This window comes from Cynocephalus volans, chromosome 3 (assembly GCF_027409185.1).
Source record: "Cynocephalus volans isolate mCynVol1 chromosome 3, mCynVol1.pri, whole genome shotgun sequence".
NCBI classification, from domain to species: domain Eukaryota; kingdom Metazoa; phylum Chordata; class Mammalia; order Dermoptera; family Cynocephalidae; genus Cynocephalus; species Cynocephalus volans.
In genome coordinates this window covers 63,416,797-63,431,427 of record NC_084462.1, presented here as the reverse complement: position 1 = coordinate 63,431,427, position 14,631 = coordinate 63,416,797, and the positions used below count along the sequence as shown (strand labels likewise).

Sequence of the window (14,631 nt, the reverse complement as noted above, 5' to 3'; positions counted from 1 at the left end):
GACTGTCTTTTGGGAAACCCCTGACTAGTTGATCTTGCACATTCAAAGACACAGGCGAGACCACTGAGGACGGAATCTTTTCTGATTATGCTTGGAAGTGGAGAGGGGCCACAGAATCTCAGAGATGGGTGGGTCCCTCAGGGCATCTGATCCACTCCCCCCAGAAACACGAGAGGGGGCATCTCTGAGGGGCATGGGGAGTACGGGGCTGGGGGTGCTGAGATCAAACCTCACTGACTTGTAGTTTAGTTACGAGCTGGACCTGCCTGCCCTCCCTTGCTGAGGAAGAATTAGGCACCCTGAAGTGGCCGAGACAGCATCAGCTGGGAGTCCTGACTTCTGGCTCTGCCTTCAGCCACCTGGGACCATGTGCAAAGGGACCTCACCACTCGGCCTCCACCTCCCCATTTGTAAAATGGGGATAATACTCCTTAACTCATAGGGTTATTGAAAGTTAAATGAGAGAATGTATCTGACCTGTAAAGCACATGTAGCTGAAATGGACTGATGATGATGATGATGATGAAGATCATGATGATGATAAGATATCTGCTGTCCCAAACATGAGGTCATCACCCCCTGTCCTCCCACGGGGAGCCAATCTGCTGAAGCTTGCAGCAAGGAGGACAAGTGCCCACCTCCTGGAGATCCCCAGGGTGTCACGGGGCTGGGAGGGGGAGCTCTACTTTGAGGTGCTCCCTTCTCCCTGAAGGAATAACGCAACTGCTTCGAGGTGGAGATTTCTTTCTCACAGTCCATCCAGGGAAAGCTTGAAGGAGGTCCCAGCTGTTGGAAGGCAGGACAAAGCTCAAAGATCTTCAAGAAACCTGGCAGGAAACTGGGTTTATTCAAGTCTTTCTGGATATTTTCTAGTACCTGTGGGAACGACATAGGTGCCCTGTCCTTGGCTCTATGAGGAATGCAAAGACAGGGGTTCAGTCCCCAGATTCAGAAGCTGGTCCCAAGAAGAGAGGTAGGAGGATTTCAACAGGTGATGGAGGAAGAGGAGGAGGTCACTTTGGAGCGGGGGTGGGGGTTGATGTGAGCCCCGACATGGTCCAAGAGCATGGGATGAGGGATGAGGAAACCAGCCAGGTCAGAAGAGAGGGTTTCTCATTATGGGACAATCAGAAAACAGGAGGAGCAAGGTCAGTGGGGCCAGATTGTGAAGGCCCTTGATGAAAGCTTTCATTGCCCACTGCAGACAGATTTCGAAGCCCACTGCAGACGCTTCCTCCCACTTTCTCGCAGACTCGCATGGGCCGACCCACAAGCAAGAAGCTACGGGGTAAACCCCAAACTGAAACCATGTGGTGCTCAGTAGGGTTGTCAGATAAAACACAGGACATCCACTTAAACTTGAATTGCAGATTAAAAAATGAACAATTTTTTTTAGTATAAGTATGTCCCAAATATTGCATAGGATATAGTTATACTAAAAAATGATGTGTTGTCTATTTGAAATCCAAATTTAACTGGGCATCGTCTATCCTTATTTGCTAAATCTGATAGCCTTAAAGTTAGAGCTGAGGGTTCTCAAAGAGGCCAGGTAAGGGCAGCTGTGATTTGGTCAGAGAAATGCACAAGAACCCTGGAACACAGGTGAGAAGCCAGGTGAGCTGACCCAATGGAAAGCCCATGAGAACGCTGCCTGTCTCGGAGGGGCTGGAGGGAAGGCCCCGTGCTCAGGTGGACAGCCTTGTCACTGCCTGGCTGGAGGCCCACAGAAGCCTAAGGCTGCTGCCTACAGGAGTGATCAGCCAAAAGACCCTTTGAATTTTAAGGTATCTTTGGCTATCATTACTTGGCTGCCCTTCTCATCTCCTGATCCATCCGTCTGTCTCACCTACCCCACCCCCCCCACTACTTTTCCCACAACGTGACACGCCTGCCCGCCCTTCCGGCCCTATTTTCATCTTTCACACTTCTTGCCCCAAGTTCGCACCTAGCCTCCATCCAAGCCGCCTCAGCACTTCTGGAAGTTTTCTTCTCCCCTCCTGCGCCACAGCTGCAAGCACTGTCTTTTCCAGGGCCCAAGGAAACCCAGCTCCAATTCCACATTTTCCCTAAAACCCAGTCCAATGTCTGTGGCCCCTAAAACTGATGCCATCTCACTGTCATTTGAAATTTGAGCCAAGCACCTTCTGGCAGTTATAAATGAAAAAGGCAGCTGTGCGGGCTGTCTGCCCGGGACGGTGTCCTGTCTGAGTGGCCAGCAGGAAGCTTCACCTTCAAGTTCCATGGAAGGAGCCGGAAAGGAACCTCTGCACCTTTGGTCACCTCCTGAGTATGGGGTGCACCCTTAAGAGACTGCTCCTTCTGCCCCAAGATGGGAATCCCAAAGGGCGAAGGGAATGAAACAAAGTATTTCATTCAGTAGCAGAACAAGTATTGCTGTATATTCAGTTCCCCAGTAACAGGAGACTCAAATCTCGACCTGCCTCCATGGAGGGAAAAGCCACTTCGTATTGCTATTTAAAATGTTAAAATGTTAAGGCTGGCTGGTTATCTCACTTGGTTAGAGCCGTGGTGCTGATAACACCAAGGTCAAGGGTTTGGACCCCTGTACCCACCAGCTGCCAAAAAAAACAAAACAAAACTGAATGTTGATTTTCCTTTTTTTTGTTGGAAAAATTTACTAGCTAGGCTGGAGTTGGTTACTGGAGTGGAGGGAGGCTGTAGGTGGCAAGTGCGGTGGGGCCAAGCCTGGGCATCCTAGCAGGGAAAAAGAGAGGCAGGCAGGTGCTTGGAGTCCCTTGTGGTCTAAAGGTGGCTGATAGCTGGCCTGGCCCTGCTTCCAGTGCATACTCAGGGAAAGGCCAGGGAGAGGACCAGGCAGAAGGCAGGATTCAGAAACAGGCAGGGGAAGATCTGGAAGCCAAGTGAATGCTGAACACCCACTAGTGCTCCGTAGGCACTGATCAAAATAGCCAGACACTAATTCAGTGAGTGTAGGGCAGGGTCAAAACTCTATTTCTAACCAGCTCCCAGTTGATGCTGACGCTGCTGGGCCACGGAGCCTGCTGAGTGTCACGGGGCCTGGGATGTGGTTCTCAGTCTTGACTGCACATTGGAACCACCTGAGGAGACTGCAAAACACAGAGGCCTGGGTCCATCCCAGAGGTTGTGGTTTAAGTGGTCTGGTGTGTGGCCTGGGCACTGGGACTTTTAAAGCTCTCTTGCTGGTTCCCAGTGCAGCCTGGATTGAGAACCACCGACGACTGGATGCATACCCCACCCCCACTCCACCCCTCTCTGCCCCAGGCAGCCAGTCCTCACCTGCTACTGTAGCCCCTGGCTACCATGTTTCCTTGACAGGTGGTCTTCCCTCTGGCTGCTTCAGTTGAGTCCACCCCCATGTGCACTGTCCTGGGGTCACAGGGGGAGGGGATTTGCATAAAGGGGGGCTGCACGAACCCACTCCCAGACCCCAGGTGATTTGGGTGAGAGCTGCTGCCTTAGGTGGTCTAGCAAGAGGTGACAGGTATCTCAGAAGGTGAACGGGACACGGCAAAAGGAGTTTGGGAGCAGAAGAGAGGAGACAGTGAAGGCAAGTAGGGGCGAGCCAGCTCCAGCGGTGGGGAGCGCCAGCCCGGCATGAGCCGACGGTGAAGCAGTCAGGCTGTGTTTCTGTGGGTGAGTGTGCATCCAAGTAGGCTTGGGCTTTGAGCTCCTATTCGAAGAGCAGAGACAGGGGTCAGGGCTGTTCTACTGCTGTAGGACCATGGACCCCAGGGCTCCAGGACAGAGCCCTTGAGGGGTGGGGGGTTGGGAGGCTGGGCTGAAGCTGCAGACTTTCCAGCTGACTCTGTATTTGGAAATCCCAAGTTGCTAGTAAAATTTCTTCTGAAATTCAGATGACTCAGACATTCCTAGGAGAGTGTGTTTTAGCAGCAAAACAGAATGTGTCCAGTTTCAAAAGATCCCTGTTCCATCCCTTCATCATCCAGCCCTTCAAGGCACCGGGCCAGTTCAAGGTGGTGTTATCTCTGGAATCGCCACCAGAGGGCAGGCGTCTCCCAATTTCCTATCTAGGTGCAGCAACAGCGAGGGGACAGCTAGCTCCAGGGGGCTGGCTTAGCCTGGCAAAGTCTGCAAATACCAACAACCAGATGGCATTTCTTAGCAGGTGGGCGAGTATTCTACTGTGAGGTAGTCACTCCTGAGGCCTCAGAGAAATCTTGGGGCTGGAGGGGAGGCTGGGTATCTTTGCTGATTCTGCTTTATATTCTTAGATGTTTGGATAAAAGTTTGAGAGAATAAATTCTAGAATATGAAAATAAACTTTGTTAAATCTCCAAAGAATCCTTCATGGAAGGTAAAGCCATGGGAGTGGCCTGGAAGGAGGTGGCTCAGGTCACTGCTCCATCAGGCAGTGTTCCTAAGACTGGCACTGATACAGCCCTGTTCTGGAAGGTGAACGGAACCATGTGGTGCCAAGATACAGAGCGTCAGGCTTGCTTCTGGGGGGCCTGTCCTCTCTCACTCCACAGTCCACTGTGCAATCAGGCTGCTGTGGCTGCCAGGCTGGCCGTGGCATGACAGGGGACAGGAGAGTGGCCACACTGATTCTCCTGGGGTGGAAGTTGGGGAGTGTTTAGAGCAAGGGGACTGTGGAGACCCTCAAGTTGTCCTGAGGTGCTCATAGGCAGTGGAGAACCATGGCGCCCCCAGAGGAGTAGTAGACTACAGAAAACCTATTCCCCTGGAGGCAGCCAGACCAGATGGCCCTGTCAGCCCTACACTGAGATTTTCATCCATCAAGTCACCAAGAAAAGTAGCTGAGAGAGTGAGTCAGGGTGAGACTAGAAGCCGTCCTCTAGCAGCAGCCAGAATGAAGCCCCAGCACTGGCCTTCCCCACCCTGCCCTAACTCTGACCTCGGGGAGGCACTGCTAGACCAGTGGCCTAGAACCTTCTGGGGTGCAGAGCTCTCCAACAACTGATGGAAACGAGGGTCCTACACCCAAAGAATGCACAAAAGCACAACACCATGCATAACATTTCAAGGGGTGCACAAACTCCTTGAATCTCACTGATGGCTCATCTAAGGATACCTGCAGTCCAGATTAATACCCTGAGATTGAGTGGTTTGAGGCCCCCTCCTGGCCCCATGTGCTCCAGTTCTGTGATACTGAACACATGAGATCTGGGTGTCACAGCTGGAGGTGGTGGCAGTTTTGATGGTCAGCAGAACATCCTGTGGCCCTACTTTTCTTACTGTACTTATTCCAGATGATTAAATATTGTTAGAGAAAGAGGATGACTGGAATCTAACTTCTATTATTGACCTGGTCTTTATTTTTTATAGATTTAACAAACTCTTAGAAGATATTTACTATGCACCAGGAGATGTTCTGAGCACTTTACAGATGTTAACACATCGAGCTGTTTTAAAAGTTAAGTCCTTTAACTTTTTTCTCTGATGACATGGCAGGGAAAGCCAGACTTTTCCATCTGTTTGGTTTTTGGTGGCAATTCACGGCCCCACCATTGATTGACTAAATGCTGAGTGCAATCTTTGAGCCTTAGTTTTCTAATTCCCAACATGGAGATGTCTGCCTTTGCAGCGTTGTTGTGAAGATTTAAAATATTAGAAATAACGTCTGTAAAGCCCAGAACATGTTGCTTACTAAACATTATCAACTATGATGATCATTTAGATAAGTGGGCATTAGAAAGGGGATTGATTACCTAAATATAGGAAGTTTCAACATTCATTCCATTCCACATCTAGTTATTATGCACCCACTAAATGCCAGGCACTGTACTGGGTGCTGGGCACAGGAGCGAGAACAGGGCCTCCATTGTCACAGAGCCTACAGCCTTGTAAGTGAACTCTGACAATGCAACGAGCTCCTAGTCCTAGGCTACTCTAAAAAGGAAAAACGAAAGGAGAAAAAGAAAAAAAAAAAAAAAGCAGGAGAGGGAAATGAGCTCCCATGTGTATGACTTCTCCAAAGACACACATATTCTGGACCTGTAAGAATCATCAATCTAGTGACCACAGGGACACCATTTTACTGAATATCTGAACTGGTTCATGGGGCCTCTTTATCACTCTCCCAGGGAGAACCAGAACAACAGGAAAAGCACTGTCAAGCTTCCCCTTCGTTCCCTGTACCCATTCCAAGAGGCAAGCCACAGCGGCACACACAGACCTAGAAATATGAGCACATAAACACACTTCAATAAACAAGAACTCCCATGTTGGAGGGGAGAGGTGACTCTCTCAGGCCTGTGAGGTACTAAATAAATTGAAGTTTCCATGCAGACAGCTTCAGTTCTGCAATCAGAGCTAAAGGTTAGCCCCACTGCCTCGGGGAGTAGGCGGGACAAGGGTTGTGTGCAGCCAGGGTCACCAGAGTCTGACATTTGCTTGTCCTAGAATCTCAGATTTCTTGCATCTTTGGAAACACCAGCTCTGGAAAAGACAGCAGGGCGTGGTGGCAAGGGCTCAGGGCCAGGAGGCAGGAGCTGTCTCTCCATTTGGCAAGCCACATAACCGTTCTCTGGGGGTACAAAGGCCAACACACACTTAGGGCAGCCAAGGGCATTGTCCACACATCTCGGAAGGGCTGCCACGTAGGTAGGATGTGGTCAAGGAGTGGTTTCCCAGATCCTTGAAAGGGGTTCAAGCTTGACTTAGGGGAGGGAATGGGTTGCTGTGGACCAAGTACCCACAAGGCTCCTTCCCATCCTGAAGTCCTCAATTCAGGAACTGGCCACAAGTCTGAGAATCTTCTTTGTGCTGTGCTTTGCAGGCAGGGCTGCCTGGGTTAGGTCAGCTTCCTAACCGGGTGGGAACCAGTCAGCTACAGTTTTCAGGCACACCCCACTTCTCCCCAGCCCAGTTCCCTCTGGGTTTGCTGTGGTTTGGCAAATCTTGGGTCGGCCATGCTCCCTCTCCGTCTATCTGACCAAAGTCTGGATCCCAGGTGCCTCCACAGATGACTGGGGCCCCCTCCCCATCCCAGACGCCATAAATTCAGCTCACTCTCCTGGGGGATCTGGCCTTACACTTCAACTTTCGTCCCCTCACTCCAGGCAGCGCAGACGGCACCCCGCCCCCAGGTGGTCAGAGGCGCTCTGCCGCCATCTAGTGGTCGCTCGTGGCCGTACACCCTGTGCCCTGAAAGTAGGTGGGGATGGGTGGATATTTTGTTGAGAAAATAATCTGAGAATTTATTGCCTTCTTAATGAATGAAAATCTTTGGGGTTCCTGGACTACAGGAAAGGTGGCTAACCTGTGCTTACCAGGATAAATTTTTGATCTGAATTAAATCTTTATTCCTTGGTTGGGGCATCAAAAACCTTCCTGGAAGCCCAAACCTTCTAAAAACATAAAGGGAATCAGGGGTCACAAGGTCAGCTTGGGGTCCAGGGACAGCTGTTATGCCAGAGGAAGGGGTGGTATTTTATTATATGCAAATGTCCCTCACATCAAGAAAGTAGATAAATAAAGCTCCTTTTTTCTCTCCTTGGGGGAAAAATGACACAAAAGACTTCATAAGCCGTGTGATAATAGAACTGCAGACTCTGCACTCACATGGTCATGGCAGGGATGAATCTAACTCTCAACCCTGAACCCCAAAAGGCTTTCCCTTCTTCTAACAGGATGCTAAAATCTTACCAAGTGAAGCTGGTATGTTCTGAGGCAAATCTGATTGACTTCTTTTAAAATGACTTTGTGGAGAGGGCTTTGAATTAGCAGGGATGCTAAGAGGTGGGCCAGCCACAGATCATGGCTTTGACCCCTGAGGTATGAGAAGCCTGGTCCCTCCCTTATGGCTATTCCTCAACTCCACATAGACCCAGGGGCCAGCTCCCAACTCTCTCCAGATGGAACTGGGCTTCTCCTTCTTCTATCTTAATGCAGCCCTACCCATTCACTCACTCACTCATTCAATCAATCAACACCCCCTCTGTTCCAGGCTCAAAGGATCTGATACCTGCCCTGAGGGAGCACCTGGTCCAGTACTTGAGATGGACTCAGGAAGAGAGGAGGAAAGCCCAGTGTCACTCCTGGATGTGGTGACAGAGGTAGGCAAAGGGCTCTGGGTTAACTTAGGTGGGGTGGGGGGACAGAAGAGCTTCTGGAGGATGTGGTCTTTAAGGTAGACAGGACAGGAAGAGAGAAGGGTATTTGGGCTATAGCTTAGTAGGTCCCTATCCCTCCCTCTCTTTGCCCCCAGCCTTTGCTTGCTGGCACATCTAAAATTATTGCAGTCCTTATTTAGAGATGCTTGCTATATTGGGTCTGTCTTATTTTTCTAACCTGACATCTCAGAAAATATCCCTATGCCCCCATTATGTTTTCTTCTTCTGGCAGTGAAGTTCTGGCAAAAATTTGTCATTGGTATCATCTCCAAGTAATAACATCCCTTTATACCCACCCAAGACCCAAACTTCCTCTAAACTTCTCCTGTCTGGGAGTCCAGCCCTGACCTCTCAGGCTGAAACTTTTAGAACTCTAAGATAGAAAATATTACCATAATAAATGCTGAATATCTTTCATTTCTTACTTTATTTTTATTTTTGACAAGCTATCCCACCCACTCTTCCATGACCCTCTCTGCATCCTATTTTTACCAAAAAGATGGGGTGCACTGTCTCCTTATATGACCACAGAGTCTTGTTTGCAAAATGGGGATGATGACTCTTGCCTTGCACCACCCTTTCTTCACACATATGCATCACCATCTTCTCTCTTCCCGGACTGCAGGCTTTCTAGGGTAAAGACTCTGGCTTCTCTGGATTTTCCCTCTTTTGTGACCTCTTGTCTTGCCCAGACCTTGAAACCCAACCAGGCCTTCAATGTACTGTAGTCTGTGAAGAGAAAGCGGAACTTCTAGTCTGTGCCATGAGTTAGCCTCCTACAAAGTCAGTGTTCCTCTTCCAAAGGTAGATGGTTGGTTCACTGGGAAGCAATTCTGCACCTTACTTTCCCACCACCGAATGGGGTGGTGTCCAATGCTAAAGAATGAGGACAAGGAATAGAGGCTCTTGGTACAGGCAACAGAAAGCCCCAGCACTGTCCACCAGGACAATGGACACAGGTCAGATTGCATTGGAGGGAAAGAATCAAGATGGCCAAATTATTGAAGAAAGAGTCCAAGAGGGCAGATCTTTCTCAAACCAAACAATGCCTAGAAAGGCTCAGTGAAATTAAGATCTAATTTGGGATTCGAGGCTATAACTGGAGACTTGGCTCTCTTAAAGGCTGTGCTGCATTGTGGGTGACTCTCCTATAGCCATACTACCCCTGCCCCACTGGGGTAACAGCAATGTATTTTGCAAAATAATACCATTTAAGGAGTAGGTCAGATTGGACTCTGGACTTTCCCATGTCCCTTGCCATGTGACTCAATTCTAGCCAATGAGACATAAGGAGAGAGCTGCTGGAGGATTCTAGGAAAGTTCTTTGTGGCTCTCTAAAGAAAATGACGGGCAGCCCTTCTCGCTTGCCAGACATGAATGAGAAGGGTGTGGACTGATCACCTCAGACAGCTCTCTCACCAGCCATGAGCGGAGCCTCCCAGCGTCGGAATGAAGCCAACACTGTTGACAGCCGAGTGGACAGATGAAAGGAATCTGGTTCTTGTTGATACTAATGAGTCTCTGGACTAACCTCAAAGCTGCCCTAGCTCTGGGCTCCACGTTACATGGGCCAACGAGTTGGAGATGGGTTTTCTGTTACACACAATCCAAAGCAGCTGGCTGGTCGTGTTATCAATCCTTTGTGAGAAGAACGGCGTAGTGAAGAGATGTTAAGGCAGTCGACATGGACAGGACTTGGAGACAACAGAACAGGAGCCTGAGGGAGAAGGAACTGAGCTGGTCTCAGGTGATCGATACAGCAGGGCACTGTGGCTGACTCAGCTGGGGCTCAGACATGCTGCGACACCTCCTCTGTCCCCGTTCTGCCCCTCCCCTGAGTGACTGTTGGCCTCTGTGGACACGCAAGGAGGTTTCTGTGTTATCACTTTTGAAGGAGGGAGGGAAAGGAAGATGGTGTAGCTGACAGGATGTGCCAGTGCAGCCCCCCGGATTGAACTAGAGACCTGGGTGTAGAGGGGTAAAGGCCAGAAGCAAACAGGACCAGGGCTGTGGTCGTAAGCAGTGCATATACAGCATGGTACAGAATCAGTGGTGGGGGAGCTTTCCCTCCTCACCCTGCATAGAGACCATGCCACATGGGCTCTTGGCTTCTGAAGCCCCTGTACTTGCTCTTGGCTTCTGAAGTCCCTGTACTTGGGGCTAGCATTCCCATAACGGACACCATCGGCAGCAGTGGCTTCATGGGCACTGGACATGGATGAGAGGGAGCCAGAGCAAGGGAGGAGAAGGAACACAGATTCCAGTGGTGACTGTGACTGACTGCCAGGCTTCATGTAGCTTTGGGGTGTCTTGGAAATCACTGGCTCCTACTGAGGCAGGAAGGAGGCTTAGGGTCACTGTAAAAGAGCCTAGATGCACATTTTGGTAGTAATGGGCTGGTGGGGGCAGACAACGTCTAGGTTCCACCGGTTGGGGCTGTAGAAAATACATTTTGGGAAAAGACAGTTCAGTTTGTGGCAGGCTAGGTTTGAGATGGCCAGGATGGACAGATCGGTTGTGGCTCCTCAGGCTGCATTTGAGTGCTGTCTCTGAAAAGGTTATTTTTAGCAATGACTTGGGTGGAGACAAGAGCATTTCTCTTCTCAAATAAGCAGCCAACCCAGAGGCAGAAGGCTAGATAATTCCTAGACACCTCAGGATTCTGAAGTGTGTCTGGGATCCCTGTGAAGTCATCCAGACAGTGGTTAGATACACGTCAGGAGTATGAGAAAGAGATTTGGGATAGAGACATGACTTTGAACTTTATCACTTGAAGGGTATTAAGTTATGAAAATGGATGAAATTACCCATGTGTAGAATTAGCAGATCGAAAGTGGCCAAAGACAGAAAATGAAGAACCTCAACATTTAGGAACATGTAGAGAAAAAGCTACTTTTTTTTTTTTTTTGTGGCTGGCCACTACAGTATCCTAAATGCTTGACCTTGGTATTATAACACTGTGTTCTAACCCACTGAGCTAACCAGCCAGACCCAAGAAAAAACAATTTTTAGGGGCTGTTGGGTTAGCTCAGTGGGTTAGAGCACAGCCTCCTAGCACCAAGGTCATGGGTTCGGATCCCTGTACAGGCTGTTCACCAAAAAAGAAAAAGAAAAAACAATCTTTAAAGGGCCTAGAAGGAACAGCCAGAGGAGGAGGAAGAAAATCAAGAGAGAGTGGGTCTAGGCAGACACAGGGAGACGGTTTCAAGAGGGAGGGAGCAGGTGCTGCTAAAGGTTGATGCCCTTGAGGAGACGGGTGCCAGACTGCAGGAGATGCAGAAGTGAACGGAAGGGGCACAGGGGAGATGAAGCTTTCAGGAAGTTTGCAAAGAGGAAGAGAGAGACGGTAGCGGAGTCAGGGAGGATGAGAGAGACTGGAATGTGTGATGAGACTGGGTGGGAGTGTAAATGCGGGGTGTGGGGGTGTGGGTAGCGCTCAGGAGATGGGGCGGGCCCCAGAGGGAGGAAGGGGGTGCAGCCCATCCTCGACTGTTGCTGCTTTTGCAGGGAAGGAGGAGAGGAGGTCATCTGCTGAGGGCAAAAGTGGACTTGAGGAAAATGGAAGTGATCAGAAGTAGCCCCTGGGGACTAGCCAGGAGCACACAGGAGGACTAGCAGGCAAAACTAAAAATCAAGTTGTCCGGGGAGGCCCCGGTCTACACAGTTGTCTGATTTTCCTCCCTGAGCCCTCAGCAGCCTGAGTGTAGACAGGTGGATGGCAGACAGCGCCGCAGCGTGGGCTCTGCCAGGCAGCTCTACTGCAAGAACAAAGGGCTGCTAGGCACGTGGAGGAGCTTGACCAGGATGGGCTCTTCCAGCTGTGCCTGTGACTTGCCCACGTTACGGTGACTGCTCCTTCTTACTCACCTCACAGGGCTCTCATGGACAAAAGGGGGAAATGGACTTGAAAGCACGTCAATCCACTCAGGCCCGTTAGAATGGCTACTATTAAAAAAATGGAAAATAAGAAGTGTTGGCAAAGATACGAAGAAATTGGAACCTCGTGCACTACTGGTGGGAATGGAGAATGGTGCAGCCACTGTGGAAAACAATAGGATGGTTCCTCAAAAAATTCAAAATAGAACTACTGCATGATCCAGCAATTCCACTCTGGGTATATAACCTCAAAGCATTGAAAGCAGGGACTCAGAGAGATATTTGTAAATCCAAACATTATTCACAATAGCGAAAGCATGGAAGCAACTCAGGTGTCCACTGACAGATGAATGGGTAAACAAATTGTGGTGTACGCATACAATGGCCTATTATTTAGCCTTAAAAAGGGAAAAAATTCTGACACATGCTACAACATGGATGAACTTTGAGGACCTTTTGCTAAGTGAAACTAGTCAGACATGAAAGACAATTACTGTATGACGCCACTTACATGAGATACCTAGAGCCGTCAAATTCATAGAGACAGAACGTAGAACAGTGGTTGCCAGGGGCTGGCGGGAGAGGGGAATGGGGACTTATTGTTTAATAGGTATAGAGTTTCTATTTTGCCAGATGAAGAGTTCTGGAGATGAATGGTGGTGATGTTGTCCAACACTGTTTATGTACTCAATGCCACTGAAGCACACACTTAAAAAAGGTTAAGATGGTAAATTTTATGTTATGTGTATTTTACCACAATTTCTAAAAAAGTTAAAAAAAAAACCCACACACTGAGAAGTTAAAAACATTTGACAGGGTATCTAGGAGTGGCACTGCATGTGCAATGTGTCTCATCCAGTCACAATCATGATGTTTTAAAGGGACAGGTGACAAATGGAAGTCCAGTGGTGCTAGCCTGGATCTAGAGCAAGGAGATGGGGCTGTATTCCTGTCTCTGTCACTGTGTGACCTTGACTGATTTCCTTCCAGTCTCTGGCCTAAAAATCTATTAGAATACTGAGAACAGATACTTTCTAAGGTCTTTTCCAGCTCTAACAGTTTCAGATTCTGGGAAACTTAAAAGCACTGAAATATCACTGAGCTCAAGAGAAGTAAGTGGCGGGGCAGCTGCACCACCTGGGCACGTTCTTGATGGGGTCTCTGAGGTCTCTTCGTTTCCTACAGACAAGAATCATTCCTATATTTTCGACAAGCTCAGAACTGTAAATAGAGACTCCTTGTTTTGTTTCGCATTGCTTCAGAAAGCGCCAGGTTGGAAATTTTGGGAAAACCCCAGGAAACGCAGCAAGAGCCAAGAAGCCTTGTGAAGGGAGGCGTCTCCCCCTCCTTCGCAGTGTGTTTTTGTTTTGCTTCACCTTCCCCTGGCTTCTGTCTGCTGCCTGCTCTTCCTTCCTCCAGGAAGCCCTCTGGCTGCCAACTGGGCCCCCAGCTGAGAGCTCCAGCAGCGAGGTGAATCCCTTTTCCAGGCTGCTTCCTATTTACCCAATGAAAGAAGCCTTCCTGAGCACACCCAGAGATTCAGATCAAATCAAGGGCCTCTCTGCCTTGCGGGCGCTTCATATTGGAAGAAACCTTGCAAAGGCCAATTCAGAAGCAAATTGAATATAAAGCAAGGCCCTTGTGAGCCTTCTCCTTGGAGCTCAGGCTGGGGAGTTGTACACTCACATCAGGGTACACCTCGATTGGGGTACACTATAGCATGGTACACCCATAAGGGGAACACCCATAGTGTGGTACACCTGAGTTGCAATAACACCACAGGGGCAGATGTGGATATTGTTCCAAAGCAGAATCCTTGGAGGTTTTCTTGCTTCTCTCCTTGCTGTAGGGCTGTAAACTTGAAAAGGGCCTAATAGTTTCAGGCTGGGGCAGGAATGAGCTCTTGGCAACAGCAAATGCATGGCTGGAGACTGCACTACCGCTTTTGACCACCAGAGTGCAGTGACACAGTGCTGGGTGTTTAGAGAACCCGCCGGCCACGTAATTCAGAGCACAGTGAAAATGTTAGCCTCTTTAAGAATTTTAAGACGGCAGCAGCAGAGCATTAAGCCAAGCATTTGGGGCCCTTCTAAGCACCAGGCCCTGTGCTACTGCACAGGTCACACATGTATAATCCTGGCCCTGGGGCCTCAGGACTTAGCCCAGCCTTCAAGCCGGTGGGGACCTGAGAGAAGCCAACCTTGCCATCAGACAGGTGCTGACAATGCTCAGGATGGGGCTGCTACAGCCAGGTGTTCCTTAGCTAACTCCTGCCTGCTTGCCTACTCCTTTTTTGCAGTGTCCTGCTGACTCTATGCACAATACCTGGAAAAATTATATTTTCAGAGAAAGCCACTGGGGTGTAGTTTCTGCAAAAGAAGGTGTATGGTTCACAGTTGTTGGGCAATTTATCTCAGGAAGCGGGGTAGCCCCTTCAGAAAACAAGCAGAGGGAATCCAAGCTTTGCAAATTTAGCTTTAGCTAAGGCTTCTCATTTGCTTCTAAAATACCCAGCCACCCTTCATTTTTATATTAAAGCAGCCAGCATGTTCCAAAATGTTTACAGGCACCTGGAAAAGAAGAGTGAACCAGAACTGACTCCTAAAGTCCTAGCCAATGTTTACAATTTTATGTGTAAGAGCCACAGGGTCAGGCT

The 14,631-nt window shown here is 49.2% G+C and overlaps 1 protein-coding gene across 1 annotated transcript in view; it reads right to left on the bottom strand.

Annotated features, from left to right (window-relative positions):
- The window catches only part of TMEM266 (transmembrane protein 266), a 67,425-nt gene that overhangs the window by 48,572 nt on the left and 4,222 nt on the right, over positions 1-14,631 (bottom strand). The gene's annotated exons all lie outside the window — the stretch shown is intronic.